The following is a 24,157-nucleotide window of genomic DNA, read 5'->3' on the forward strand; positions in this document are numbered from 1 at the left end:
TTTCTGGATTGTTCTTCAATCAAGACTCAAGGCAAAAGGAGACTGTGCTTATGACGTTGTATCCCTTACACACTGGCTCTCTCTCTCTCTGCCGGACCATTACCTTCATTTCCTTCACCCGCTGTGAATTGACTTTTGAAACAGGACAATTGTTTGAGTGCTTGGTTTTCTACAAGGTAAGAACAGAGTGCACCGTTCCCAGCGGCACTGCAATGCTAGGTCGATGCGTGGAGTGAAAGGAGCAAGCTCCAAATTTCAGCCCCTCGTGCTAAAAATCGGCTTAATATGTAGTCCTCTTATAGAGGACATATCAGATATTAAACTGATAAGAACAGATACTACACTTGATCTTAGCCAAAAGGCCGAGAAGCGATAACCCCCAAGTGGTGGATGTCCGTGCGGAGCTCTTGGCACAAATCTCACGTGTTGTGGTGCCTCGTACGTACGCACGCATAACAATGGCTGCTGCTTATCGCCTCCGCCCAACCTCTCCTTTGTGGACACATGGTTTCTGAAGTTGGACAGCTCTTTGACTTTTCACAATTTCAAAAGGCTCAGCAATACAGCAAAGCCTGCCAAAAATATATTCAACTCATGGATGTTCCTCTCCACGGAAGTCTTTAGTAAAAGGCGAAAGACTTGTGCGCTTTGAAGAGAAACCAGAGTCAGCATGGCCCTCTGTTCCTGAGCAGCAGAGGAGGCTCTCGGTGACAGTCACCACCTTCACGGTAGGCCTCTCTTTGCTTTCCTATCCCAGTATGCAACATTCCCAACCCTCTGCCAATCAAAAGTAGACACATCTTTATTTCCTCCTGCCCTGGCTAATGTGGTTGGCTTTTGAGCCTGTCTTAGCAATACATCCCTGAACTGCATACATTTGGTCCTAAAGGCTGCCACCAAGCTTCTCACCAAGTCTCCCAGAAGGTCTTGTGTGAAAACAAGTTTTCATGCTTGACAAAGGCTTCCAACTCAATTTGGAATCCAGTTCAAGCTCATTGGGATCCCACTGAGAGCCGTGGATGGTCAGGCACAGACGTGTAGTAGACATCTACTGCAGCCATATCAATCCGTAAGGAATTGGGAACCCCTGATCAGAGTTTCTGGATTGTTCTTCAATCAAGACTCAAGGCAAAAGGAGACTGTGCTTATGACGTTGTATCCCTTACACACTGGCTCTCTCTCTCTCTGCCGGACCATTACCTTCATTTCCTTCACCCGCTGTGAATTGACTTTTGAAACAGGACAATTGTTTGAGTGCTTGGTTTTCTACAAGGTAAGAACAGAGTGCACCGTTCCCAGCGGCACTGCAATGCTAGGTCGATGCGTGGAGTGAAAGGAGCAAGCTCCAAATTTCAGCCCCTCGTGCTAAAAATCGGCTTAATATGTAGTCCTCTTATAGAGGACATATCAGATACTAAACTGATAAGAACAGATACTACACTTGATCTTAGCCAAAAGGCCGAGAAGCGATAACCCCCAAGTGGTGGATGTCCGTGCGGAGCTCTTGGCACAAATCTCACGTGTTGTGGTGCCTCGTACGTACGCACGCATAACAGTGGCTGCTGCTTATCGCCTCCGCCCAACCTCTCCTTTGTGGACACATGGTTTCTGAAGTTGGACAGCTCTTTGACTTTTCACAATTTCAAAAGGCTCAGCAATACAGCAAAGCCTGCCAAAAATATATTCAACTCATGGATGTTCCTCTCCACGGAAGTCTTTAGTAAAAGGCGAAAGACTTGTGCGCTTTGAAGAGAAACCAGAGTCAGCATGGCCCTCTGTTCCTGAGCAGCAGAGGAGGCTCTCGGTGACAGTCACCACCTTCACGGTAGGCCTCTCTTTGCTTTCCTATCCCAGTATGCAACATTCCCAACCCTCTGCCAATCAAAAGTAGACACATCTTTATTTCCTCCTGCCCTGGCTAATGTGGTTGGCTTTTGAGCCTGTCTTAGCAATACATCCCTGAACTGCATACATTTGGTCCTAAAGGCTGCCACCAAGCTTCTCACCAAGTCTCCCAGAAGGTCTTGTGTGAAAACAAGTTTTCATGCTTGACAAAGGCTTCCAACTCAATTTGGAATCCAGTTCAAGCTCATTGGGATCCCACTGAGAGCCGTGGATGGTCAGGCACAGACGTGTAGTAGACATCTACTGCAGCCATATCAATCCGTAAGGAATTGGGAACCCCTGATCAGAGTTTCTGGATTGTTCTTCAATCAAGACTCAAGGCAAAAGGAGACTGTGCTTATGACGTTGTATCCCTTACACACTGGCTCTCTCTCTCTCTGCCGGACCATTACCTTCATTTCCTTCACCCGCTGTGAATTGACTTTTGAAACAGGACAATTGTTTGAGTGCTTGGTTTTCTACAAGGTAAGAACAGAGTGCACCGTTCCCAGCGGCACTGCAATGCTAGGTCGATGCGTGGAGTGAAAGGAGCAAGCTCCAAATTTCAGCCCCTCGTGCTAAAAATCGGCTTAATATGTAGTCCTCTTATAGAGGACATATCAGATATTAAACTGATAAGAACAGATACTACACTTGATCTTAGCCAAAAGGCCGAGAAGCGATAACCCCCAAGTGGTGGATGTCCGTGCGGAGCTCTTGGCACAAATCTCACGTGTTGTGGTGCCTCGTACGTACGCACGCATAACAATGGCTGCTGCTTATCGCCTCCGCCCAACCTCTCCTTTGTGGACACATGGTTTCTGAAGTTGGACAGCTCTTTGACTTTTCACAATTTCAAAAGGCTGAGCAATACAGCAAAGCCTGCCAAAAATATATTCAACTCATGGATGTTCCTCTCCACGGAAGTCTTTAGTAAAAGGCGAAAGACTTGTGCGCTTTGAAGAGAAACCAGAGTCAGCATGGCCCTCTGTTCCTGAGCAGCAGAGGAGGCTCTCGGTGACAGTCACCACCTTCACGGTAGGCCTCTCTTTGCTTTCCTATCCCAGTATGCAACATTCCCAACCCTCTGCCAATCAAAAGTAGACACATCTTTATTTCCTCCTGCCCTGGCTAATGTGGTTGGCTTTTGAGCCTGTCTTAGCAATACATCCCTGAACTGCATACATTTGGTCCTAAAGGCTGCCACCAAGCTTCTCACCAAGTCTCCCAGAAGGTCTTGTGTGAAAACAAGTTTTCATGCTTGACAAAGGCTTCCAACTCAATTTGGAATCCAGTTCAAGCTCATTGGGATCCCACTGAGAGCCGTGGATGGTCAGGCACAGACGTGTAGTAGACATCTACTGCAGCCATATCAATCCGTAAGGAATTGGGAACCCCTGATCAGAGTTTCTGGATTGTTCTTCAATCAAGACTCAAGGCAAAAGGAGACTGTGCTTATGACGTTGTATCCCTTACACACTGGCTCTCTCTCTCTCTGCCGGACCATTACCTTCATTTCCTTCACCCGCTGTGAATTGACTTTTGAAACAGGACAATTGTTTGAGTGCTTGGTTTTCTACAAGGTAAGAACAGAGTGCACCGTTCCCAGCGGCACTGCAATGCTAGGTCGATGCGTGGAGTGAAAGGAGCAAGCTCCAAATTTCAGCCCCTCGTGCTAAAAATCGGCTTAATATGTAGTCCTCTTATAGAGGACATATCAGATATTAAACTGATAAGAACAGATACTACACTTGATCTTAGCCAAAAGGCCGAGAAGCGATAACCCCCAAGTGGTGGATGTCCGTGCGGAGCTCTTGGCACAAATCTCACGTGTTGTGGTGCCTCGTACGTACGCACGCATAACAATGGCTGCTGCTTATCGCCTCCGCCCAACCTCTCCTTTGTGGACACATGGTTTCTGAAGTTGGACAGCTCTTTGACTTTTCACAATTTCAAAAGGCTGAGCAATACAGCAAAGCCTGCCAAAAATATATTCAACTCATGGATGTTCCTCTCCACGGAAGTCTTTAGTAAAAGGCGAAAGACTTGTGCGCTTTGAAGAGAAACCAGAGTCAGCATGGCCCTCTGTTCCTGAGCAGCAGAGGAGGCTCTCGGTGACAGTCACCACCTTCACGGTAGGCCTCTCTTTGCTTTCCTATCCCAGTATGCAACATTCCCAACCCTCTGCCAATCAAAAGTAGACACATCTTTATTTCCTCCTGCCCTGGCTAATGTGGTTGGCTTTTGAGCCTGTCTTAGCAATACATCCCTGAACTGCATACATTTGGTCCTAAAGGCTGCCACCAAGCTTCTCACCAAGTCTCCCAGAAGGTCTTGTGTGAAAACAAGTTTTCATGCTTGACAAAGGCTTCCAACTCAATTTGGAATCCAGTTCAAGCTCATTGGGATCCCACTGAGAGCCGTGGATGGTCAGGCACAGACGTGTAGTAGACATCTACTGCAGCCATATCAATCCGTAAGGAATTGGGAACCCCTGATCAGAGTTTCTGGATTGTTCTTCAATCAAGACTCAAGGCAAAAGGAGACTGTGCTTATGACGTTGTATCCCTTACACACTGGCTCTCTCTCTCTCTGCCGGACCATTACCTTCATTTCCTTCACCCGCTGTGAATTGACTTTTGAAACAGGACAATTGTTTGAGTGCTTGGTTTTCTACAAGGTAAGAACAGAGTGCACCGTTCCCAGCGGCACTGCAATGCTAGGTCGATGCGTGGAGTGAAAGGAGCAAGCTCCAAATTTCAGCCCCTCGTGCTAAAAATCGGCTTAATATGTAGTCCTCTTATAGAGGACATATCAGATATTAAACTGATAAGAACAGATACTACACTTGATCTTAGCCAAAAGGCCGAGAAGCGATAACCCCCAAGTGGTGGATGTCCGTGCGGAGCTCTTGGCACAAATCTCACGTGTTGTGGTGCCTCGTACGTACGCACGCATAACAATGGCTGCTGCTTATCGCCTCCGCCCAACCTCTCCTTTGTGGACACATGGTTTCTGAAGTTGGACAGCTCTTTGACTTTTCACAATTTCAAAAGGCTCAGCAATACAGCAAAGCCTGCCAAAAATATATTCAACTCATGGATGTTCCTCTCCACGGAAGTCTTTAGTAAAAGGCGAAAGACTTGTGCGCTTTGAAGAGAAACCAGAGTCAGCATGGCCCTCTGTTCCTGAGCAGCAGAGGAGGCTCTCGGTGACAGTCACCACCTTCACGGTAGGCCTCTCTTTGCTTTCCTATCCCAGTATGCAACATTCCCAACCCTCTGCCAATCAAAAGTAGACACATCTTTATTTCCTCCTGCCCTGGCTAATGTGGTTGGCTTTTGAGCCTGTCTTAGCAATACATCCCTGAACTGCATACATTTGGTCCTAAAGGCTGCCACCAAGCTTCTCACCAAGTCTCCCAGAAGGTCTTGTGTGAAAACAAGTTTTCATGCTTGACAAAGGCTTCCAACTCAATTTGGAATCCAGTTCAAGCTCATTGGGATCCCACTGAGAGCCGTGGATGGTCAGGCACAGACGTGTAGTAGACATCTACTGCAGCCATATCAATCCGTAAGGAATTGGGAACCCCTGATCAGAGTTTCTGGATTGTTCTTCAATCAAGACTCAAGGCAAAAGGAGACTGTGCTTATGACGTTGTATCCCTTACACACTGGCTCTCTCTCTCTCTGCCGGACCATTACCTTCATTTCCTTCACCCGCTGTGAATTGACTTTTGAAACAGGACAATTGTTTGAGTGCTTGGTTTTCTACAAGGTAAGAACAGAGTGCACCGTTCCCAGCGGCACTGCAATGCTAGGTCGATGCGTGGAGTGAAAGGAGCAAGCTCCAAATTTCAGCCCCTCGTGCTAAAAATCGGCTTAATATGTAGTCCTCTTATAGAGGACATATCAGATATTAAACTGATAAGAACAGATACTACACTTGATCTTAGCCAAAAGGCCGAGAAGCGATAACCCCCAAGTGGTGGATGTCCGTGCGGAGCTCTTGGCACAAATCTCACGTGTTGTGGTGCCTCGTACGTACGCACGCATAACAATGGCTGCTGCTTATCGCCTCCGCCCAACCTCTCCTTTGTGGACACATGGTTTCTGAAGTTGGACAGCTCTTTGACTTTTCACAATTTCAAAAGGCTCAGCAATACAGCAAAGCCTGCCAAAAATATATTCAACTCATGGATGTTCCTCTCCACGGAAGTCTTTAGTAAAAGGCGAAAGACTTGTGCGCTTTGAAGAGAAACCAGAGTCAGCATGGCCCTCTGTTCCTGAGCAGCAGAGGAGGCTCTCGGTGACAGTCACCACCTTCACGGTAGGCCTCTCTTTGCTTTCCTATCCCAGTATGCAACATTCCCAACCCTCTGCCAATCAAAAGTAGACACATCTTTATTTCCTCCTGCCCTGGCTAATGTGGTTGGCTTTTGAGCCTGTCTTAGCAATACATCCCTGAACTGCATACATTTGGTCCTAAAGGCTGCCACCAAGCTTCTCACCAAGTCTCCCAGAAGGTCTTGTGTGAAAACAAGTTTTCATGCTTGACAAAGGCTTCCAACTCAATTTGGAATCCAGTTCAAGCTCATTGGGATCCCACTGAGAGCCGTGGATGGTCAGGCACAGACGTGTAGTAGACATCTACTGCAGCCATATCAATCCGTAAGGAATTGGGAACCCCTGATCAGAGTTTCTGGATTGTTCTTCAATCAAGACTCAAGGCAAAAGGAGACTGTGCTTATGACGTTGTATCCCTTACACACTGGCTCTCTCTCTCTCTGCCGGACCATTACCTTCATTTCCTTCACCCGCTGTGAATTGACTTTTGAAACAGGACAATTGTTTGAGTGCTTGGTTTTCTACAAGGTAAGAACAGAGTGCACCGTTCCCAGCGGCACTGCAATGCTAGGTCGATGCGTGGAGTGAAAGGAGCAAGCTCCAAATTTCAGCCCCTCGTGCTAAAAATCGGCTTAATATGTAGTCCTCTTATAGAGGACATATCAGATATTAAACTGATAAGAACAGATACTACACTTGATCTTAGCCAAAAGGCCGAGAAGCGATAACCCCCAAGTGGTGGATGTCCGTGCGGAGCTCTTGGCACAAATCTCACGTGTTGTGGTGCCTCGTACGTACGCACGCATAACAATGGCTGCTGCTTATCGCCTCCGCCCAACCTCTCCTTTGTGGACACATGGTTTCTGAAGTTGGACAGCTCTTTGACTTTTCACAATTTCAAAAGGCTCAGCAATACAGCAAAGCCTGCCAAAAATATATTCAACTCATGGATGTTCCTCTCCACGGAAGTCTTTAGTAAAAGGCGAAAGACTTGTGCGCTTTGAAGAGAAACCAGAGTCAGCATGGCCCTCTGTTCCTGAGCAGCAGAGGAGGCTCTCGGTGACAGTCACCACCTTCACGGTAGGCCTCTCTTTGCTTTCCTATCCCAGTATGCAACATTCCCAACCCTCTGCCAATCAAAAGTAGACACATCTTTATTTCCTCCTGCCCTGGCTAATGTGGTTGGCTTTTGAGCCTGTCTTAGCAATACATCCCTGAACTGCATACATTTGGTCCTAAAGGCTGCCACCAAGCTTCTCACCAAGTCTCCCAGAAGGTCTTGTGTGAAAACAAGTTTTCATGCTTGACAAAGGCTTCCAACTCAATTTGGAATCCAGTTCAAGCTCATTGGGATCCCACTGAGAGCCGTGGATGGTCAGGCACAGACGTGTAGTAGACATCTACTGCAGCCATATCAATCCGTAAGGAATTGGGAACCCCTGATCAGAGTTTCTGGATTGTTCTTCAATCAAGACTCAAGGCAAAAGGAGACTGTGCTTATGACGTTGTATCCCTTACACACTGGCTCTCTCTCTCTCTGCCGGACCATTACCTTCATTTCCTTCACCCGCTGTGAATTGACTTTTGAAACAGGACAATTGTTTGAGTGCTTGGTTTTCTACAAGGTAAGAACAGAGTGCACCGTTCCCAGCGGCACTGCAATGCTAGGTCGATGCGTGGAGTGAAAGGAGCAAGCTCCAAATTTCAGCCCCTCGTGCTAAAAATCGGCTTAATATGTAGTCCTCTTATAGAGGACATATCAGATATTAAACTGATAAGAACAGATACTACACTTGATCTTAGCCAAAAGGCCGAGAAGCGATAACCCCCAAGTGGTGGATGTCCGTGCGGAGCTCTTGGCACAAATCTCACGTGTTGTGGTGCCTCGTACGTACGCACGCATAACAATGGCTGCTGCTTATCGCCTCCGCCCAACCTCTCCTTTGTGGACACATGGTTTCTGAAGTTGGACAGCTCTTTGACTTTTCACAATTTCAAAAGGCTCAGCAATACAGCAAAGCCTGCCAAAAATATATTCAACTCATGGATGTTCCTCTCCACGGAAGTCTTTAGTAAAAGGCGAAAGACTTGTGCGCTTTGAAGAGAAACCAGAGTCAGCATGGCCCTCTGTTCCTGAGCAGCAGAGGAGGCTCTCGGTGACAGTCACCACCTTCACGGTAGGCCTCTCTTTGCTTTCCTATCCCAGTATGCAACATTCCCAACCCTCTGCCAATCAAAAGTAGACACATCTTTATTTCCTCCTGCCCTGGCTAATGTGGTTGGCTTTTGAGCCTGTCTTAGCAATACATCCCTGAACTGCATACATTTGGTCCTAAAGGCTGCCACCAAGCTTCTCACCAAGTCTCCCAGAAGGTCTTGTGTGAAAACAAGTTTTCATGCTTGACAAAGGCTTCCAACTCAATTTGGAATCCAGTTCAAGCTCATTGGGATCCCACTGAGAGCCGTGGATGGTCAGGCACAGACGTGTAGTAGACATCTACTGCAGCCATATCAATCCGTAAGGAATTGGGAACCCCTGATCAGAGTTTCTGGATTGTTCTTCAATCAAGACTCAAGGCAAAAGGAGACTGTGCTTATGACGTTGTATCCCTTACACACTGGCTCTCTCTCTCTCTGCCGGACCATTACCTTCATTTCCTTCACCCGCTGTGAATTGACTTTTGAAACAGGACAATTGTTTGAGTGCTTGGTTTTCTACAAGGTAAGAACAGAGTGCACCGTTCCCAGCGGCACTGCAATGCTAGGTCGATGCGTGGAGTGAAAGGAGCAAGCTCCAAATTTCAGCCCCTCGTGCTAAAAATCGGCTTAATATGTAGTCCTCTTATAGAGGACATATCAGATATTAAACTGATAAGAACAGATACTACACTTGATCTTAGCCAAAAGGCCGAGAAGCGATAACCCCCAAGTGGTGGATGTCCGTGCGGAGCTCTTGGCACAAATCTCACGTGTTGTGGTGCCTCGTACGTACGCACGCATAACAATGGCTGCTGCTTATCGCCTCCGCCCAACCTCTCCTTTGTGGACACATGGTTTCTGAAGTTGGACAGCTCTTTGACTTTTCACAATTTCAAAAGGCTCAGCAATACAGCAAAGCCTGCCAAAAATATATTCAACTCATGGATGTTCCTCTCCACGGAAGTCTTTAGTAAAAGGCGAAAGACTTGTGCGCTTTGAAGAGAAACCAGAGTCAGCATGGCCCTCTGTTCCTGAGCAGCAGAGGAGGCTCTCGGTGACAGTCACCACCTTCACGGTAGGCCTCTCTTTGCTTTCCTATCCCAGTATGCAACATTCCCAACCCTCTGCCAATCAAAAGTAGACACATCTTTATTTCCTCCTGCCCTGGCTAATGTGGTTGGCTTTTGAGCCTGTCTTAGCAATACATCCCTGAACTGCATACATTTGGTCCTAAAGGCTGCCACCAAGCTTCTCACCAAGTCTCCCAGAAGGTCTTGTGTGAAAACAAGTTTTCATGCTTGACAAAGGCTTCCAACTCAATTTGGAATCCAGTTCAAGCTCATTGGGATCCCACTGAGAGCCGTGGATGGTCAGGCACAGACGTGTAGTAGACATCTACTGCAGCCATATCAATCCGTAAGGAATTGGGAACCCCTGATCAGAGTTTCTGGATTGTTCTTCAATCAAGACTCAAGGCAAAAGGAGACTGTGCTTATGACGTTGTATCCCTTACACACTGGCTCTCTCTCTCTCTGCCGGACCATTACCTTCATTTCCTTCACCCGCTGTGAATTGACTTTTGAAACAGGACAATTGTTTGAGTGCTTGGTTTTCTACAAGGTAAGAACAGAGTGCACCGTTCCCAGCGGCACTGCAATGCTAGGTCGATGCGTGGAGTGAAAGGAGCAAGCTCCAAATTTCAGCCCCTCGTGCTAAAAATCGGCTTAATATGTAGTCCTCTTATAGAGGACATATCAGATATTAAACTGATAAGAACAGATACTACACTTGATCTTAGCCAAAAGGCCGAGAAGCGATAACCCCCAAGTGGTGGATGTCCGTGCGGAGCTCTTGGCACAAATCTCACGTGTTGTGGTGCCTCGTACGTACGCACGCATAACAATGGCTGCTGCTTATCGCCTCCGCCCAACCTCTCCTTTGTGGACACATGGTTTCTGAAGTTGGACAGCTCTTTGACTTTTCACAATTTCAAAAGGCTCAGCAATACAGCAAAGCCTGCCAAAAATATATTCAACTCATGGATGTTCCTCTCCACGGAAGTCTTTAGTAAAAGGCGAAAGACTTGTGCGCTTTGAAGAGAAACCAGAGTCAGCATGGCCCTCTGTTCCTGAGCAGCAGAGGAGGCTCTCGGTGACAGTCACCACCTTCACGGTAGGCCTCTCTTTGCTTTCCTATCCCAGTATGCAACATTCCCAACCCTCTGCCAATCAAAAGTAGACACATCTTTATTTCCTCCTGCCCTGGCTAATGTGGTTGGCTTTTGAGCCTGTCTTAGCAATACATCCCTGAACTGCATACATTTGGTCCTAAAGGCTGCCACCAAGCTTCTCACCAAGTCTCCCAGAAGGTCTTGTGTGAAAACAAGTTTTCATGCTTGACAAAGGCTTCCAACTCAATTTGGAATCCAGTTCAAGCTCATTGGGATCCCACTGAGAGCCGTGGATGGTCAGGCACAGACGTGTAGTAGACATCTACTGCAGCCATATCAATCCGTAAGGAATTGGGAACCCCTGATCAGAGTTTCTGGATTGTTCTTCAATCAAGACTCAAGGCAAAAGGAGACTGTGCTTATGACGTTGTATCCCTTACACACTGGCTCTCTCTCTCTCTGCCGGACCATTACCTTCATTTCCTTCACCCGCTGTGAATTGACTTTTGAAACAGGACAATTGTTTGAGTGCTTGGTTTTCTACAAGGTAAGAACAGAGTGCACCGTTCCCAGCGGCACTGCAATGCTAGGTCGATGCGTGGAGTGAAAGGAGCAAGCTCCAAATTTCAGCCCCTCGTGCTAAAAATCGGCTTAATATGTAGTCCTCTTATAGAGGACATATCAGATATTAAACTGATAAGAACAGATACTACACTTGATCTTAGCCAAAAGGCCGAGAAGCGATAACCCCCAAGTGGTGGATGTCCGTGCGGAGCTCTTGGCACAAATCTCACGTGTTGTGGTGCCTCGTACGTACGCACGCATAACAATGGCTGCTGCTTATCGCCTCCGCCCAACCTCTCCTTTGTGGACACATGGTTTCTGAAGTTGGACAGCTCTTTGACTTTTCACAATTTCAAAAGGCTCAGCAATACAGCAAAGCCTGCCAAAAATATATTCAACTCATGGATGTTCCTCTCCACGGAAGTCTTTAGTAAAAGGCGAAAGACTTGTGCGCTTTGAAGAGAAACCAGAGTCAGCATGGCCCTCTGTTCCTGAGCAGCAGAGGAGGCTCTCGGTGACAGTCACCACCTTCACGGTAGGCCTCTCTTTGCTTTCCTATCCCAGTATGCAACATTCCCAACCCTCTGCCAATCAAAAGTAGACACATCTTTATTTCCTCCTGCCCTGGCTAATGTGGTTGGCTTTTGAGCCTGTCTTAGCAATACATCCCTGAACTGCATACATTTGGTCCTAAAGGCTGCCACCAAGCTTCTCACCAAGTCTCCCAGAAGGTCTTGTGTGAAAACAAGTTTTCATGCTTGACAAAGGCTTCCAACTCAATTTGGAATCCAGTTCAAGCTCATTGGGATCCCACTGAGAGCCGTGGATGGTCAGGCACAGACGTGTAGTAGACATCTACTGCAGCCATATCAATCCGTAAGGAATTGGGAACCCCTGATCAGAGTTTCTGGATTGTTCTTCAATCAAGACTCAAGGCAAAAGGAGACTGTGCTTATGACGTTGTATCCCTTACACACTGGCTCTCTCTCTCTCTGCCGGACCATTACCTTCATTTCCTTCACCCGCTGTGAATTGACTTTTGAAACAGGACAATTGTTTGAGTGCTTGGTTTTCTACAAGGTAAGAACAGAGTGCACCATTCCCAGCGGCACTGCAATGCTAGGTCGATGCGTGGAGTGAAAGGAGCAAGCTCCAAATTTCAGCCCCTCGTGCTAAAAATCGGCTTAATATGTAGTCCTCTTATAGAGGACATATCAGATATTAAACTGATAAGAACAGATACTACACTTGATCTTAGCCAAAAGGCCGAGAAGCGATAACCCCCAAGTGGTGGATGTCCGTGCGGAGCTCTTGGCACAAATCTCACGTGTTGTGGTGCCTCGTACGTACGCACGCATAACAATGGCTGCTGCTTATCGCCTCCGCCCAACCTCTCCTTTGTGGACACATGGTTTCTGAAGTTGGACAGCTCTTTGACTTTTCACAATTTCAAAAGGCTCAGCAATACAGCAAAGCCTGCCAAAAATATATTCAACTCATGGATGTTCCTCTCCACGGAAGTCTTTAGTAAAAGGCGAAAGACTTGTGCGCTTTGAAGAGAAACCAGAGTCAGCATGGCCCTCTGTTCCTGAGCAGCAGAGGAGGCTCTCGGTGACAGTCACCACCTTCACGGTAGGCCTCTCTTTGCTTTCCTATCCCAGTATGCAACATTCCCAACCCTCTGCCAATCAAAAGTAGACACATCTTTATTTCCTCCTGCCCTGGCTAATGTGGTTGGCTTTTGAGCCTGTCTTAGCAATACATCCCTGAACTGCATACATTTGGTCCTAAAGGCTGCCACCAAGCTTCTCACCAAGTCTCCCAGAAGGTCTTGTGTGAAAACAAGTTTTCATGCTTGACAAAGGCTTCCAACTCAATTTGGAATCCAGTTCAAGCTCATTGGGATCCCACTGAGAGCCGTGGATGGTCAGGCACAGACGTGTAGTAGACATCTACTGCAGCCATATCAATCCGTAAGGAATTGGGAACCCCTGATCAGAGTTTCTGGATTGTTCTTCAATCAAGACTCAAGGCAAAAGGAGACTGTGCTTATGACGTTGTATCCCTTACACACTGGCTCTCTCTCTCTCTGCCGGACCATTACCTTCATTTCCTTCACCCGCTGTGAATTGACTTTTGAAACAGGACAATTGTTTGAGTGCTTGGTTTTCTACAAGGTAAGAACAGAGTGCACCGTTCCCAGCGGCACTGCAATGCTAGGTCGATGCGTGGAGTGAAAGGAGCAAGCTCCAAATTTCAGCCCCTCGTGCTAAAAATCGGCTTAATATGTAGTCCTCTTATAGAGGACATATCAGATATTAAACTGATAAGAACAGATACTACACTTGATCTTAGCCAAAAGGCCGAGAAGCGATAACCCCCAAGTGGTGGATGTCCGTGCGGAGCTCTTGGCACAAATCTCACGTGTTGTGGTGCCTAGTACGTACGCACGCATAACAATGGCTGCTGCTTATCGCCTCCGCCCTACCTCTCCTTTGTGGACACATGGTTTCTGAAGTTGGACAGCTCTTTGACTTTTCACAATTTCAAAAGGCTCAGCAATACAGCAAAGCCTGCCAAAAATATATTCAACTCATGGATGTTCCTCTCCACGGAAGTCTTTAGTAAAAGGCGAAAGACTTGTGCGCTTTGAAGAGAAACCAGAGTCAGCATGGCCCTCTGTTCCTGAGCAGCAGAGGAGGCTCTCGGTGACAGTCACCACCTTCACGGTAGGCCTCTCTTTGCTTTCCTATCCCAGTATGCAACATTCCCAACCCTCTGCCAATCAAAAGTAGACACATCTTTATTTCCTCCTGCCCTGGCTAATGTGGTTGGCTTTTGAGCCTGTCTTAGCAATACATCCCTGAACTGCATACATTTGGTCCTAAAGGCTGCCACCAAGCTTCTCACCAAGTCTCCCAGAAGGTCTTGTGTGAAAACAAGTTTTCATGCTTGACAAAGGCTTCCAACTCAATTTGGAATCCAGTTCAAGCTCATTGGGATCCCACTGAGAGCCGTGGATGGTCAGGCACAGACGTGTAGTAGACATCTACTGCAGCCATATCAATCCGTAAGGAATTGGGAACCCCTGATCAGAGTTTCTGGATTGTTCTTCAATCAAGACTCAAGGCAAAAGGAGACTGTGCTTATGACGTTGTATCCCTTACACACTGGCTCTCTCTCTCTCTGCCGGACCATTACCTTCATTTCCTTCACCCGCTGTGAATTGACTTTTGAAACAGGACAATTGTTTGAGTGCTTGGTTTTCTACAAGGTAAGAACAGAGTGCACCGTTCCCAGCGGCACTGCAATGCTAGGTCGATGCGTGGAGTGAAAGGAGCAAGCTCCAAATTTCAGCCCCTCGTGCTAAAAATCGGCTTAATATGTAGTCCTCTTATAGAGGACATATCAGATATTAAACTGATAAGAACAGATACTACACTTGATCTTAGCCAAAAGGCTGAGAAGCGATAACCCCCAAGTGGTGGATGTCCGTGCGGAGCTCTTGGCACAAATCTCACGTGTTGTGGTGCCTCGTACGTACGCACGCATAACAATGGCTGCTGCTTATCGCCTCCGCCCAACCTCTCCTTTGTGGACACATGGTTTCTGAAGTTGGACAGCTCTTTGACTTTTCACAATTTCAAAAGGCTGAGCAATACAGCAAAGCCTGCCAAAAATATATTCAACTCATGGATGTTCCTCTCCACGGAAGTCTTTAGTAAAAGGCGAAAGACTTGTGCGCTTTGAAGAGAAACCAGAGTCAGCATGGCCCTCTGTTCCTGAGCAGCAGAGGAGGCTCTCGGTGACAGTCACCACCTTCACGGTAGGCCTCTCTTTGCTTTCCTATCCCAGTATGCAACATTCCCAACCCTCTGCCAATCAAAAGTAGACACATCTTTATTTCCTCCTGCCCTGGCTAATGTGGTTGGCTTTTGAGCCTGTCTTAGCAATACATCCCTGAACTGCATACATTTGGTCCTAAAGGCTGCCACCAAGCTTCTCACCAAGTCTCCCAGAAGGTCTTGTGTGAAAACAAGTTTTCATGCTTGACAAAGGCTTCCAACTCAATTTGGAATCCAGTTCAAGCTCATTGGGATCCCACTGAGAGCCGTGGATGGTCAGGCACAGACGTGTAGTAGACATCTACTGCAGCCATATCAATCCGTAAGGAATTGGGAACCCCTGATCAGAGTTTCTGGATTGTTCTTCAATCAAGACTCAAGGCAAAAGGAGACTGTGCTTATGACGTTGTATCCCTTACACACTGGCTCTCTCTCTCTCTGCCGGACCATTACCTTCATTTCCTTCACCCGCTGTGAATTGACTTTTGAAACAGGACAATTGTTTGAGTGCTTGGTTTTCTACAAGGTAAGAACAGAGTGCACCGTTCCCAGCGGCACTGCAATGCTAGGTCGATGCGTGGAGTGAAAGGAGCAAGCTCCAAATTTCAGCCCCTCGTGCTAAAAATCGGCTTAATATGTAGTCCTCTTATAGAGGACATATCAGATATTAAACTGATAAGAACAGATACTACACTTGATCTTAGCCAAAAGGCCGAGAAGCGATAACCCCCAAGTGGTGGATGTCCGTGCGGAGCTCTTGGCACAAATCTCACGTGTTGTGGTGCCTCGTACGTACGCACGCATAACAATGGCTGCTGCTTATCGCCTCCGCCCAACCTCTCCTTTGTGGACACATGGTTTCTGAAGTTGGACAGCTCTTTGACTTTTCACAATTTCAAAAGGCTGAGCAATACAGCAAAGCCTGCCAAAAATATATTCAACTCATGGATGTTCCTCTCCACGGAAGTCTTTAGTAAAAGGCGAAAGACTTGTGCGCTTTGAAGAGAAACCAGAGTCAGCATGGCCCTCTGTTCCTGAGCAGCAGAGGAGGCTCTCGGTGACAGTCACCACCTTCACGGTAGGCCTCTCTTTGCTTTCCTATCCCAGTATGCAACATTCCCAACCCTCTGCCAATCAAAAGTAGACACATCTTTATTTCCTCCTGCCCTGGCTAATGTGGTTGGCTTTTGAGCCTGTCTTAGCAATACATCCCTGAACTGCATACATTTGGTCCTAAAGGCTGCCACCAAGCTTCTCACCAAGTCTCCCAGAAGGTCTTGTGTGAAAACAAGTTTTCATGCTTGACAAAGGCTTCCAACTCAATTTGGAATCCAGTTCAAGCTCATTGGGATCCCACTGAGAGCCGTGGATGGTCAGGCACAGACGTGTAGTAGACATCTACTGCAGCCATATCAATCCGTAAGGAATTGGGAACCCCTGATCAGAGTTTCTGGATTGTTCTTCAATCAAGACTCAAGGCAAAAGGAGACTGTGCTTATGACGTTGTATCCCTTACACACTGGCTCTCTCTCTCTCTGCCGGACCATTACCTTCATTTCCTTCACCCGCTGTGAATTGACTTTTGAAACAGGACAATTGTTTGAGTGCTTGGTTTTCTACAAGGTAAGAACAGAGTGCACCGTTCCCAGCGGCACTGCAATGCTAGGTCGATGCGTGGAGTGAAAGGAGCAAGCTCCAAATTTCAGCCCCTCGTGCTAAAAATCGGCTTAATATGTAGTCCTCTTATAGAGGACATATCAGATATTAAACTGATAAGAACAGATACTACACTTGATCTTAGCCAAAAGGCCGAGAAGCGATAACCCCCAAGTGGTGGATGTCCGTGCGGAGCTCTTGGCACAAATCTCACGTGTTGTGGTGCCTCGTACGTACGCACGCATAACAATGGCTGCTGCTTATCGCCTCCGCCCAACCTCTCCTTTGTGGACACATGGTTTCTGAAGTTGGACAGCTCTTTGACTTTTCACAATTTCAAAAGGCTCAGCAATACAGCAAAGCCTGCCAAAAATATATTCAACTCATGGATGTTCCTCTCCACGGAAGTCTTTAGTAAAAGGCGAAAGACTTGTGCGCTTTGAAGAGAAACCAGAGTCAGCATGGCCCTCTGTTCCTGAGCAGCAGAGGAGGCTCTCGGTGACAGTCACCACCTTCACGGTAGGCCTCTCTTTGCTTTCCTATCCCAGTATGCAACATTCCCAACCCTCTGCCAATCAAAAGTAGACACATCTTTATTTCCTCCTGCCCTGGCTAATGTGGTTGGCTTTTGAGCCTGTCTTAGCAATACATCCCTGAACTGCATACATTTGGTCCTAAAGGCTGCCACCAAGCTTCTCACCAAGTCTCCCAGAAGGTCTTGTGTGAAAACAAGTTTTCATGCTTGACAAAGGCTTCCAACTCAATTTGGAATCCAGTTCAAGCTCATTGGGATCCCACTGAGAGCCGTGGATGGTCAGGCACAGACGTGTAGTAGACATCTACTGCAGCCATATCAATCCGTAAGGAATTGGGAACCCCTGATCAGAGTTTCTGGATTGTTCTTCAATCAAGACTCAAGGCAAAAGGAGACTGTGCTTATGACGTTGTATCCCTTACACACTGGCTCTCTCTCTCTCTGCCGGACCATTACCTTCATTTCCTTCACCCGCTGTGAATTGACTTTTGAAACAGGACAATTGTTTGAGTGCTTGGTTTTCTACAAGGTAAGAACAGAGTGCACCGTTCCCAGCGGCACTGCAATGCTAGGTCGATGCGTGGAGTGAAAGGAGCAAGCTCCAAATTTCAGCCCCTCGTGCTAAAAATCGGCTTAATATGTAGTCCTCTTATAGAGGACATATCAGATATTAAACTGATAAGAACAGATACTACACTTGATCTTAGCCAAAAGGCCGAGAAGCGATAACCCCCAAGTGGTGGATGTCCGTGCGGAGCTCTTGGCACAAATCTCACGTGTTGTGGTGCCTCGTACGTACGCACGCATAACAATGGCTGCTGCTTATCGCCTCCGCCCAACCTCTCCTTTGTGGACACATGGTTTCTGAAGTTGGACAGCTCTTTGACTTTTCACAATTTCAAAAGGCTCAGCAATACAGCAAAGCCTGCCAAAAATATATTCAACTCATGGATGTTCCTCTCCACGGAAGTCTTTAGTAAAAGGCGAAAGACTTGTGCGCTTTGAAGAGAAACCAGAGTCAGCATGGCCCTCTGTTCCTGAGCAGCAGAGGAGGCTCTCGGTGACAGTCACCACCTTCACGGTAGGCCTCTCTTTGCTTTCCTATCCCAGTATGCAACATTCCCAACCCTCTGCCAATCAAAAGTAGACACATCTTTATTTCCTCCTGCCCTGGCTAATGTGGTTGGCTTTTGAGCCTGTCTTAGCAATACATCCCTGAACTGCATACATTTGGTCCTAAAGGCTGCCACCAAGCTTCTCACCAAGTCTCCCAGAAGGTCTTGTGTGAAAACAAGTTTTCATGCTTGACAAAGGCTTCCAACTCAATTTGGAATCCAGTTCAAGCTCATTGGGATCCCACTGAGAGCCGTGGATGGTCAGGCACAGACGTGTAGTAGACATCTACTGCAGCCATATCAATCCGTAAGGAATTGGGAACCCCTGATCAGAGTTTCTGGATTGTTCTTCAATCAAGACTCAAGGCAAAAGGAGACTGTGCTTATGACGTTGTATCCCTTACACACTGGCTCTCTCTCTCTCTGCCGGACCATTACCTTCATTTCCTTCACCCGCTGTGAATTGACTTTTGAAACAGGACAATTGTTTGAGTGCTTGGTTTTCTACAAGGTAAGAACAGAGTGCACCGTTCCCAGCGGCACTGCAATGCTAGGTCGATGCGTGGAGTGAAAGGAGCAAGCTCCAAATTTCAGCCCCTCGTGCTAAAAATCGGCTTAATATGTAGTCCTCTTATAGAGGACATATCAGATATTAAACTGATAAGAACAGATACTACACTTGATCTTAGCCAAAAGGCCGAGAAGCGATAACCCCCAAGTGGTGGATGTCCGTGCGGAGCTCTTGGCACAAATCTCACGTGTTGTGGTGCCTCGTACGTACGCACGCATAACAATGGCTGCTGCTTATCGCCTCCGCCCAACCTCTCCTTTGTGGACACATGGTTTCTGAAGTTGGACAGCTCTTTGACTTTTCACAATTTCAAAAGGCTCAGCAATACAGCAAAGCCTGCCAAAAATATATTCAACTCATGGATGTTCCTCTCCACGGAAGTCTTTAGTAAAAGGCGAAAGACTTGTGCGCTTTGAAGAGAAACCAGAGTCAGCATGGCCCTCTGTTCCTGAGCAGCAGAGGAGGCTCTCGGTGACAGTCACCACCTTCACGGTAGGCCTCTCTTTGCTTTCCTATCCCAGTATGCAACATTCCCAACCCTCTGCCAATCAAAAGTAGACACATCTTTATTTCCTCCTGCCCTGGCTAATGTGGTTGGCTTTTGAGCCTGTCTTAGCAATACATCCCTGAACTGCATACATTTGGTCCTAAAGGCTGCCACCAAGCTTCTCACCAAGTCTCCCAGAAGGTCTTGTGTGAAAACAAGTTTTCATGCTTGACAAAGGCTTCCAACTCAATTTGGAATCCAGTTCAAGCTCATTGGGATCCCACTGAGAGCCGTGGATGGTCAGGCACAGACGTGTAGTAGACATCTACTGCAGCCATATCAATCCGTAAGGAATTGGGAACCCCTGATCAGAGTTTCTGGATTGTTCTTCAATCAAGACTCAAGGCAAAAGGAGACTGTGCTTATGACGTTGTATCCCTTACACACTGGCTCTCTCTCTCTCTGCCGGACCATTACCTTCATTTCCTTCACCCGCTGTGAATTGACTTTTGAAACAGGACAATTGTTTGAGTGCTTGGTTTTCTACAAGGTAAGAACAGAGTGCACCATTCCCAGCGGCACTGCAATGCTAGGTCGATGCGTGGAGTGAAAGGAGCAAGCTCCAAATTTCAGCCCCTCGTGCTAAAAATCGGCTTAATATGTAGTCCTCTTATAGAGGACATATCAGATATTAAACTGATAAGAACAGATACTACACTTGATCTTAGCCAAAAGGCCGAGAAGCGATAACCCCCAAGTGGTGGATGTCCGTGCGGAGCTCTTGGCACAAATCTCACGTGTTGTGGTGCCTCGTACGTACGCACGCATAACAATGGCTGCTGCTTATCGCCTCCGCCCAACCTCTCCTTTGTGGACACATGGTTTCTGAAGTTGGACAGCTCTTTGACTTTTCACAATTTCAAAAGGCTCAGCAATACAGCAAAGCCTGCCAAAAATATATTCAACTCATGGATGTTCCTCTCCACGGAAGTCTTTAGTAAAAGGCGAAAGACTTGTGCGCTTTGAAGAGAAACCAGAGTCAGCATGGCCCTCTGTTCCTGAGCAGCAGAGGAGGCTCTCGGTGACAGTCACCACCTTCACGGTAGGCCTCTCTTTGCTTTCCTATCCCAGTATGCAACATTCCCAACCCTCTGCCAATCAAAAGTAGACACATCTTTATTTCCTCCTGCCCTGGCTAATGTGGTTGGCTTTTGAGCCTGTCTTAGCAATACATCCCTGAACTGCATACATTTGGTCCTAAAGGCTGCCACCAAGCTTCTCACCAAGTCTCCCAGAAGGTCTTGTGTGAAAACAAGTTTTCATGCTTGACAAAGGCTTCCAACTCAATTTGGAATCCAGTTCAAGCTCATTGGGATCCCACTGAGAGCCGTGGATGGTCAGGCACAGACGTGTAGTAGACATCTACTGCAGCCATATCAATCCGTAAGGAATTGGGAACCCCTGATCAGAGTTTCTGGATTGTTCTTCAATCAAGACTCAAGGCAAAAGGAGACTGTGCTTATGACGTTGTATCCCTTACACACTGGCTCTCTCTCTCTCTGCCGGACCATTACCTTCATTTCCTTCACCCGCTGTGAATTGACTTTTGAAACAGGACAATTGTTTGAGTGCTTGGTTTTCTACAAGGTAAGAACAGAGTGCACCGTTCCCAGCGGCACTGCAATGCTAGGTCGATGCGTGGAGTGAAAGGAGCAAGCTCCAAATTTCAGCCCCTCGTGCTAAAAATCGGCTTAATATGTAGTCCTCTTATAGAGGACATATCAGATATTAAACTGATAAGAACAGATACTACACTTGATCTTAGCCAAAAGGCCGAGAAGCGATAACCCCCAAGTGGTGGATGTCCGTGCGGAGCTCTTGGCACAAATCTCACGTGTTGTGGTGCCTAGTACGTACGCACGCATAACAATGGCTGCTGCTTATCGCCTCCGCCCTACCTCTCCTTTGTGGACACATGGTTTCTGAAGTTGGACAGCTCTTTGACTTTTCACAATTTCAAAAGGCTCAGCAATACAGCAAAGCCTGCCAAAAATATATTCAACTCATGGATGTTCCTCTCCACGGAAGTCTTTAGTAAAAGGCGAAAGACTTGTGCGCTTTGAAGAGAAACCAGAGTCAGCATGGCCCTCTGTTCCTGAGCAGCAGAGGAGGCTCTCGGTGACAGTCACCACCTTCACGGTAGGCCTCTCTTTGCTTTCCTATCCCAGTATGCAACATTCCCAACCCTCTGCCAATCAAAAGTAGACACATCTTTATTTCCTCCTGCCCTGGCTAATGTGGTTGGCTTTTGAGCCTGTCTTAGCAATACATCCCTGAACTGCATACATTTGGTCCTAAAGGCTGCCACCAAGCTTCTCACCAAGTCTCCCAGAAGGTCTTGTGTGAAAACAAGTTTTCATGCTTGACAAAGGCTTCCAACTCAATTTGGAATCCAGTTCAAGCTCATTGGGATCCCACTGAGAGCCGTGGATGGTCAGGCACAGACGTGTAGTAGACATCTACTGCAGCCATATCAATCCGTAAGGAATTGGGAACCCCTGATCAGAGTTTCTGGATTGTTCTTCAATCAAGACTCAAGGCAAAAGGAGACTGTGCTTATGACGTTGTATCCCTTACACACTGGCTCTCTCTCTCTCTGCCGGACCATTACCTTCATTTCCTTCACCCGCTGTGAATTGACTTTTGAAACAGGACAATTGTTTGAGTGCTTGGTTTTCTACAAGGTAAGAACAGAGTGCACCGTTCCCAGCGGCACTGCAATGCTAGGTCGATGCGTGGAGTGAAAGGAGCAAGCTCCAAATTTCAGCCCCTCGTGCTAAAAATCGGCTTAATATGTAGTCCTCTTATAGAGGACATATCAGATATTAAACTGATAAGAACAGATACTACACTTGATCTTAGCCAAAAGGCTGAGAAGCGATAACCCCCAAGTGGTGGATGTCCGTGCGGAGCTCTTGGCACAAATCTCACGTGTTGTGGTGCCTCGTACGTACGCACGCATAACAATGGCTGCTGCTTATCGCCTCCGCCCAACCTCTCCTTTGTGGACACATGGTTTCTGAAGTTGGACAGCTCTTTGACTTTTCACAATTTCAAAAGGCTGAGCAATACAGCAAAGCCTGCCAAAAATATATTCAACTCATGGATGTTCCTCTCCACGGAAGTCTTTAGTAAAAGGCGAAAGACTTGTGCGCTTTGAAGAGAAACCAGAGTCAGCATGGCCCTCTGTTCCTGAGCAGCAGAGGAGGCTCTCGGTGACAGTCACCACCTTCACGGTAGGCCTCTCTTTGCTTTCCTATCCCAGTATGCAACATTCCCAACCCTCTGCCAATCAAAAGTAGACACATCTTTATTTCCTCCTGCCCTGGCTAATGTGGTTGGCTTTTGAGCCTGTCTTAGCAATACATCCCTGAACTGCATACATTTGGTCCTAAAGGCTGCCACCAAGCTTCTCACCAAGTCTCCCAGAAGGTCTTGTGTGAAAACAAGTTTTCATGCTTGACAAAGGCTTCCAACTCAATTTGGAATCCAGTTCAAGCTCATTGGGATCCCACTGAGAGCCGTGGATGGTCAGGCACAGACGTGTAGTAGACATCTACTGCAGCCATATCAATCCGTAAGGAATTGGGAACCCCTGATCAGAGTTTCTGGATTGTTCTTCAATCAAGACTCAAGGCAAAAGGAGACTGTGCTTATGACGTTGTATCCCTTACACACTGGCTCTCTCTCTCTCTGCCGGACCATTACCTTCATTTCCTTCACCCGCTGTGAATTGACTTTTGAAACAGGACAATTGTTTGAGTGCTTGGTTTTCTACAAGGTAAGAACAGAGTGCACCGTTCCCAGCGGCACTGCAATGCTAGGTCGATGCGTGGAGTGAAAGGAGCAAGCTCCAAATTTCAGCCCCTCGTGCTAAAAATCGGCTTAATATGTAGTCCTCTTATAGAGGACATATCAGATATTAAACTGATAAGAACAGATACTACACTTGATCTTAGCCAAAAGGCCGAGAAGCGATAACCCCCAAGTGGTGGATGTCCGTGCGGAGCTCTTGGCACAAATCTCACGTGTTGTGGTGCCTCGTACGTACGCACGCATAACAATGGCTGCTGCTTATCGCCTCCGCCCAACCTCTCCTTTGTGGACACATGGTTTCTGAAGTTGGACAGCTCTTTGACTTTTCACAATTTCAAAAGGCTGAGCAATACAGCAAAGCCTGCCAAAAATATATTCAACTCATGGATGTTCCTCTCCACGGAAGTCTTTAGTAAAAGGCGAAAGACTTGTGCGCTTTGAAGAGAAACCAGAGTCAGCATGGCCCTCTGTTCCTGAGCAGCAGAGGAGGCTCTCGGTGACAGTCACCACCTTCACGGTAGGCCTCTCTTTGCTTTCCTATCCCAGTATGCAACATTCCCAACCCTCTGCCAATCAAAAGTAGACACATCTTTATTTCCTCCTGCCCTGGCTAATGTGGTTGGCTTTTGAGCCTGTCTTAGCAATACATCCCTGAACTGCATACATTTGGTCCTAAAGGCTGCCACCAAGCTTCTCACCAAGTCTCCCAGAAGGTCTTGTGTGAAAACAAGTTTTCATGCTTGACAAAGGCTTCCAACTCAATTTGGAATCCAGTTCAAGCTCATTGGGATCCCACTGAGAGCCGTGGATGGTCAGGCACAGACGTGTAGTAGACATCTACTGCAGCCATATCAATCCGTAAGGAATTGGGAACCCCTGATCAGAGTTTCTGGATTGTTCTTCAATCAA

At 47.1% G+C, this 24,157-nt stretch overlaps 44 non-coding genes across 44 annotated transcripts; all 44 read right to left on the bottom strand.

The window, feature by feature from the left end:
- Positions 1-182: 182 nt before the first annotated feature.
- LOC138413412 (U2 spliceosomal RNA) lies at positions 183-374 on the bottom strand. The gene has a single exon (XR_011245751.1). It is a non-coding gene; the product is annotated as a U2 spliceosomal RNA (small nuclear RNA).
- A 181-nt stretch (positions 375-555) lies between these two features.
- LOC138412876 (U5 spliceosomal RNA) lies at positions 556-668 on the bottom strand. The gene has a single exon (XR_011245211.1). It is a non-coding gene; the product is annotated as a U5 spliceosomal RNA (small nuclear RNA).
- Positions 669-1,279: 611 nt separating this feature from the next.
- LOC138412555 (U2 spliceosomal RNA) lies at positions 1,280-1,471 on the bottom strand. Its single transcript, XR_011244905.1, has one exon. It is a non-coding gene; the product is annotated as a U2 spliceosomal RNA (small nuclear RNA).
- Positions 1,472-1,652: 181 nt separating this feature from the next.
- On the bottom strand, positions 1,653-1,765 carry LOC138412877 (U5 spliceosomal RNA). The gene has a single exon (XR_011245212.1). It is a non-coding gene; the product is annotated as a U5 spliceosomal RNA (small nuclear RNA).
- Positions 1,766-2,376: 611 nt separating this feature from the next.
- Positions 2,377-2,568, bottom strand: LOC138413413 (U2 spliceosomal RNA). The gene has a single exon (XR_011245752.1). It is a non-coding gene; the product is annotated as a U2 spliceosomal RNA (small nuclear RNA).
- A 177-nt stretch (positions 2,569-2,745) lies between these two features.
- Positions 2,746-2,862, bottom strand: LOC138412972 (U5 spliceosomal RNA). The gene has a single exon (XR_011245307.1). It is a non-coding gene; the product is annotated as a U5 spliceosomal RNA (small nuclear RNA).
- A 611-nt stretch (positions 2,863-3,473) lies between these two features.
- LOC138413414 (U2 spliceosomal RNA) lies at positions 3,474-3,665 on the bottom strand. Its single transcript, XR_011245753.1, has one exon. It is a non-coding gene; the product is annotated as a U2 spliceosomal RNA (small nuclear RNA).
- A 177-nt stretch (positions 3,666-3,842) lies between these two features.
- Positions 3,843-3,959, bottom strand: LOC138412973 (U5 spliceosomal RNA). Its single transcript, XR_011245308.1, has one exon. It is a non-coding gene; the product is annotated as a U5 spliceosomal RNA (small nuclear RNA).
- A 611-nt stretch (positions 3,960-4,570) lies between these two features.
- On the bottom strand, positions 4,571-4,762 carry LOC138413415 (U2 spliceosomal RNA). The gene has a single exon (XR_011245754.1). It is a non-coding gene; the product is annotated as a U2 spliceosomal RNA (small nuclear RNA).
- Positions 4,763-4,943: 181 nt separating this feature from the next.
- LOC138412878 (U5 spliceosomal RNA) lies at positions 4,944-5,056 on the bottom strand. Its single transcript, XR_011245213.1, has one exon. It is a non-coding gene; the product is annotated as a U5 spliceosomal RNA (small nuclear RNA).
- Positions 5,057-5,667: 611 nt separating this feature from the next.
- Positions 5,668-5,859, bottom strand: LOC138413417 (U2 spliceosomal RNA). Its single transcript, XR_011245756.1, has one exon. It is a non-coding gene; the product is annotated as a U2 spliceosomal RNA (small nuclear RNA).
- Positions 5,860-6,040: 181 nt separating this feature from the next.
- On the bottom strand, positions 6,041-6,153 carry LOC138412879 (U5 spliceosomal RNA). The gene has a single exon (XR_011245214.1). It is a non-coding gene; the product is annotated as a U5 spliceosomal RNA (small nuclear RNA).
- Positions 6,154-6,764: 611 nt separating this feature from the next.
- Positions 6,765-6,956, bottom strand: LOC138413418 (U2 spliceosomal RNA). The gene has a single exon (XR_011245757.1). It is a non-coding gene; the product is annotated as a U2 spliceosomal RNA (small nuclear RNA).
- Positions 6,957-7,137: 181 nt separating this feature from the next.
- On the bottom strand, positions 7,138-7,250 carry LOC138412880 (U5 spliceosomal RNA). The gene has a single exon (XR_011245215.1). It is a non-coding gene; the product is annotated as a U5 spliceosomal RNA (small nuclear RNA).
- Positions 7,251-7,861: 611 nt separating this feature from the next.
- On the bottom strand, positions 7,862-8,053 carry LOC138413419 (U2 spliceosomal RNA). The gene has a single exon (XR_011245758.1). It is a non-coding gene; the product is annotated as a U2 spliceosomal RNA (small nuclear RNA).
- A 181-nt stretch (positions 8,054-8,234) lies between these two features.
- LOC138412881 (U5 spliceosomal RNA) lies at positions 8,235-8,347 on the bottom strand. Its single transcript, XR_011245216.1, has one exon. It is a non-coding gene; the product is annotated as a U5 spliceosomal RNA (small nuclear RNA).
- A 611-nt stretch (positions 8,348-8,958) lies between these two features.
- LOC138413420 (U2 spliceosomal RNA) lies at positions 8,959-9,150 on the bottom strand. Its single transcript, XR_011245759.1, has one exon. It is a non-coding gene; the product is annotated as a U2 spliceosomal RNA (small nuclear RNA).
- Positions 9,151-9,331: 181 nt separating this feature from the next.
- On the bottom strand, positions 9,332-9,444 carry LOC138412882 (U5 spliceosomal RNA). The gene has a single exon (XR_011245217.1). It is a non-coding gene; the product is annotated as a U5 spliceosomal RNA (small nuclear RNA).
- A 611-nt stretch (positions 9,445-10,055) lies between these two features.
- LOC138413421 (U2 spliceosomal RNA) lies at positions 10,056-10,247 on the bottom strand. The gene has a single exon (XR_011245760.1). It is a non-coding gene; the product is annotated as a U2 spliceosomal RNA (small nuclear RNA).
- Positions 10,248-10,428: 181 nt separating this feature from the next.
- Positions 10,429-10,541, bottom strand: LOC138412883 (U5 spliceosomal RNA). The gene has a single exon (XR_011245218.1). It is a non-coding gene; the product is annotated as a U5 spliceosomal RNA (small nuclear RNA).
- Positions 10,542-11,152: 611 nt separating this feature from the next.
- LOC138413422 (U2 spliceosomal RNA) lies at positions 11,153-11,344 on the bottom strand. Its single transcript, XR_011245761.1, has one exon. It is a non-coding gene; the product is annotated as a U2 spliceosomal RNA (small nuclear RNA).
- Positions 11,345-11,525: 181 nt separating this feature from the next.
- On the bottom strand, positions 11,526-11,638 carry LOC138412884 (U5 spliceosomal RNA). Its single transcript, XR_011245219.1, has one exon. It is a non-coding gene; the product is annotated as a U5 spliceosomal RNA (small nuclear RNA).
- A 611-nt stretch (positions 11,639-12,249) lies between these two features.
- Positions 12,250-12,441, bottom strand: LOC138412526 (U2 spliceosomal RNA). Its single transcript, XR_011244876.1, has one exon. It is a non-coding gene; the product is annotated as a U2 spliceosomal RNA (small nuclear RNA).
- Positions 12,442-12,622: 181 nt separating this feature from the next.
- Positions 12,623-12,735, bottom strand: LOC138412886 (U5 spliceosomal RNA). Its single transcript, XR_011245221.1, has one exon. It is a non-coding gene; the product is annotated as a U5 spliceosomal RNA (small nuclear RNA).
- A 611-nt stretch (positions 12,736-13,346) lies between these two features.
- Positions 13,347-13,538, bottom strand: LOC138413423 (U2 spliceosomal RNA). The gene has a single exon (XR_011245762.1). It is a non-coding gene; the product is annotated as a U2 spliceosomal RNA (small nuclear RNA).
- Positions 13,539-13,719: 181 nt separating this feature from the next.
- Positions 13,720-13,832, bottom strand: LOC138412887 (U5 spliceosomal RNA). The gene has a single exon (XR_011245222.1). It is a non-coding gene; the product is annotated as a U5 spliceosomal RNA (small nuclear RNA).
- Positions 13,833-14,443: 611 nt separating this feature from the next.
- Positions 14,444-14,635, bottom strand: LOC138412520 (U2 spliceosomal RNA). The gene has a single exon (XR_011244870.1). It is a non-coding gene; the product is annotated as a U2 spliceosomal RNA (small nuclear RNA).
- A 177-nt stretch (positions 14,636-14,812) lies between these two features.
- On the bottom strand, positions 14,813-14,929 carry LOC138412974 (U5 spliceosomal RNA). The gene has a single exon (XR_011245309.1). It is a non-coding gene; the product is annotated as a U5 spliceosomal RNA (small nuclear RNA).
- Positions 14,930-15,540: 611 nt separating this feature from the next.
- Positions 15,541-15,732, bottom strand: LOC138413424 (U2 spliceosomal RNA). The gene has a single exon (XR_011245763.1). It is a non-coding gene; the product is annotated as a U2 spliceosomal RNA (small nuclear RNA).
- Positions 15,733-15,909: 177 nt separating this feature from the next.
- On the bottom strand, positions 15,910-16,026 carry LOC138412976 (U5 spliceosomal RNA). Its single transcript, XR_011245311.1, has one exon. It is a non-coding gene; the product is annotated as a U5 spliceosomal RNA (small nuclear RNA).
- A 611-nt stretch (positions 16,027-16,637) lies between these two features.
- On the bottom strand, positions 16,638-16,829 carry LOC138413425 (U2 spliceosomal RNA). Its single transcript, XR_011245764.1, has one exon. It is a non-coding gene; the product is annotated as a U2 spliceosomal RNA (small nuclear RNA).
- Positions 16,830-17,010: 181 nt separating this feature from the next.
- Positions 17,011-17,123, bottom strand: LOC138412888 (U5 spliceosomal RNA). Its single transcript, XR_011245223.1, has one exon. It is a non-coding gene; the product is annotated as a U5 spliceosomal RNA (small nuclear RNA).
- A 611-nt stretch (positions 17,124-17,734) lies between these two features.
- Positions 17,735-17,926, bottom strand: LOC138413426 (U2 spliceosomal RNA). The gene has a single exon (XR_011245765.1). It is a non-coding gene; the product is annotated as a U2 spliceosomal RNA (small nuclear RNA).
- Positions 17,927-18,107: 181 nt separating this feature from the next.
- On the bottom strand, positions 18,108-18,220 carry LOC138412889 (U5 spliceosomal RNA). The gene has a single exon (XR_011245224.1). It is a non-coding gene; the product is annotated as a U5 spliceosomal RNA (small nuclear RNA).
- A 611-nt stretch (positions 18,221-18,831) lies between these two features.
- On the bottom strand, positions 18,832-19,023 carry LOC138413428 (U2 spliceosomal RNA). Its single transcript, XR_011245767.1, has one exon. It is a non-coding gene; the product is annotated as a U2 spliceosomal RNA (small nuclear RNA).
- Positions 19,024-19,204: 181 nt separating this feature from the next.
- Positions 19,205-19,317, bottom strand: LOC138412890 (U5 spliceosomal RNA). Its single transcript, XR_011245225.1, has one exon. It is a non-coding gene; the product is annotated as a U5 spliceosomal RNA (small nuclear RNA).
- Positions 19,318-19,928: 611 nt separating this feature from the next.
- LOC138412527 (U2 spliceosomal RNA) lies at positions 19,929-20,120 on the bottom strand. Its single transcript, XR_011244877.1, has one exon. It is a non-coding gene; the product is annotated as a U2 spliceosomal RNA (small nuclear RNA).
- Positions 20,121-20,301: 181 nt separating this feature from the next.
- On the bottom strand, positions 20,302-20,414 carry LOC138412892 (U5 spliceosomal RNA). The gene has a single exon (XR_011245227.1). It is a non-coding gene; the product is annotated as a U5 spliceosomal RNA (small nuclear RNA).
- Positions 20,415-21,025: 611 nt separating this feature from the next.
- LOC138413429 (U2 spliceosomal RNA) lies at positions 21,026-21,217 on the bottom strand. The gene has a single exon (XR_011245768.1). It is a non-coding gene; the product is annotated as a U2 spliceosomal RNA (small nuclear RNA).
- A 181-nt stretch (positions 21,218-21,398) lies between these two features.
- On the bottom strand, positions 21,399-21,511 carry LOC138412893 (U5 spliceosomal RNA). Its single transcript, XR_011245228.1, has one exon. It is a non-coding gene; the product is annotated as a U5 spliceosomal RNA (small nuclear RNA).
- Positions 21,512-22,122: 611 nt separating this feature from the next.
- On the bottom strand, positions 22,123-22,314 carry LOC138412521 (U2 spliceosomal RNA). Its single transcript, XR_011244871.1, has one exon. It is a non-coding gene; the product is annotated as a U2 spliceosomal RNA (small nuclear RNA).
- Positions 22,315-22,491: 177 nt separating this feature from the next.
- Positions 22,492-22,608, bottom strand: LOC138412977 (U5 spliceosomal RNA). Its single transcript, XR_011245312.1, has one exon. It is a non-coding gene; the product is annotated as a U5 spliceosomal RNA (small nuclear RNA).
- Positions 22,609-23,219: 611 nt separating this feature from the next.
- Positions 23,220-23,411, bottom strand: LOC138413430 (U2 spliceosomal RNA). The gene has a single exon (XR_011245769.1). It is a non-coding gene; the product is annotated as a U2 spliceosomal RNA (small nuclear RNA).
- Positions 23,412-23,588: 177 nt separating this feature from the next.
- Positions 23,589-23,705, bottom strand: LOC138412978 (U5 spliceosomal RNA). The gene has a single exon (XR_011245313.1). It is a non-coding gene; the product is annotated as a U5 spliceosomal RNA (small nuclear RNA).
- Positions 23,706-24,157: the final 452 nt, after the last annotated feature.

Source organism: Paralichthys olivaceus, chromosome 12, assembly GCF_024713975.1.
Source record: "Paralichthys olivaceus isolate ysfri-2021 chromosome 12, ASM2471397v2, whole genome shotgun sequence".
NCBI classification, from domain to species: Eukaryota; Metazoa; Chordata; class Actinopteri; order Pleuronectiformes; family Paralichthyidae; genus Paralichthys; species Paralichthys olivaceus.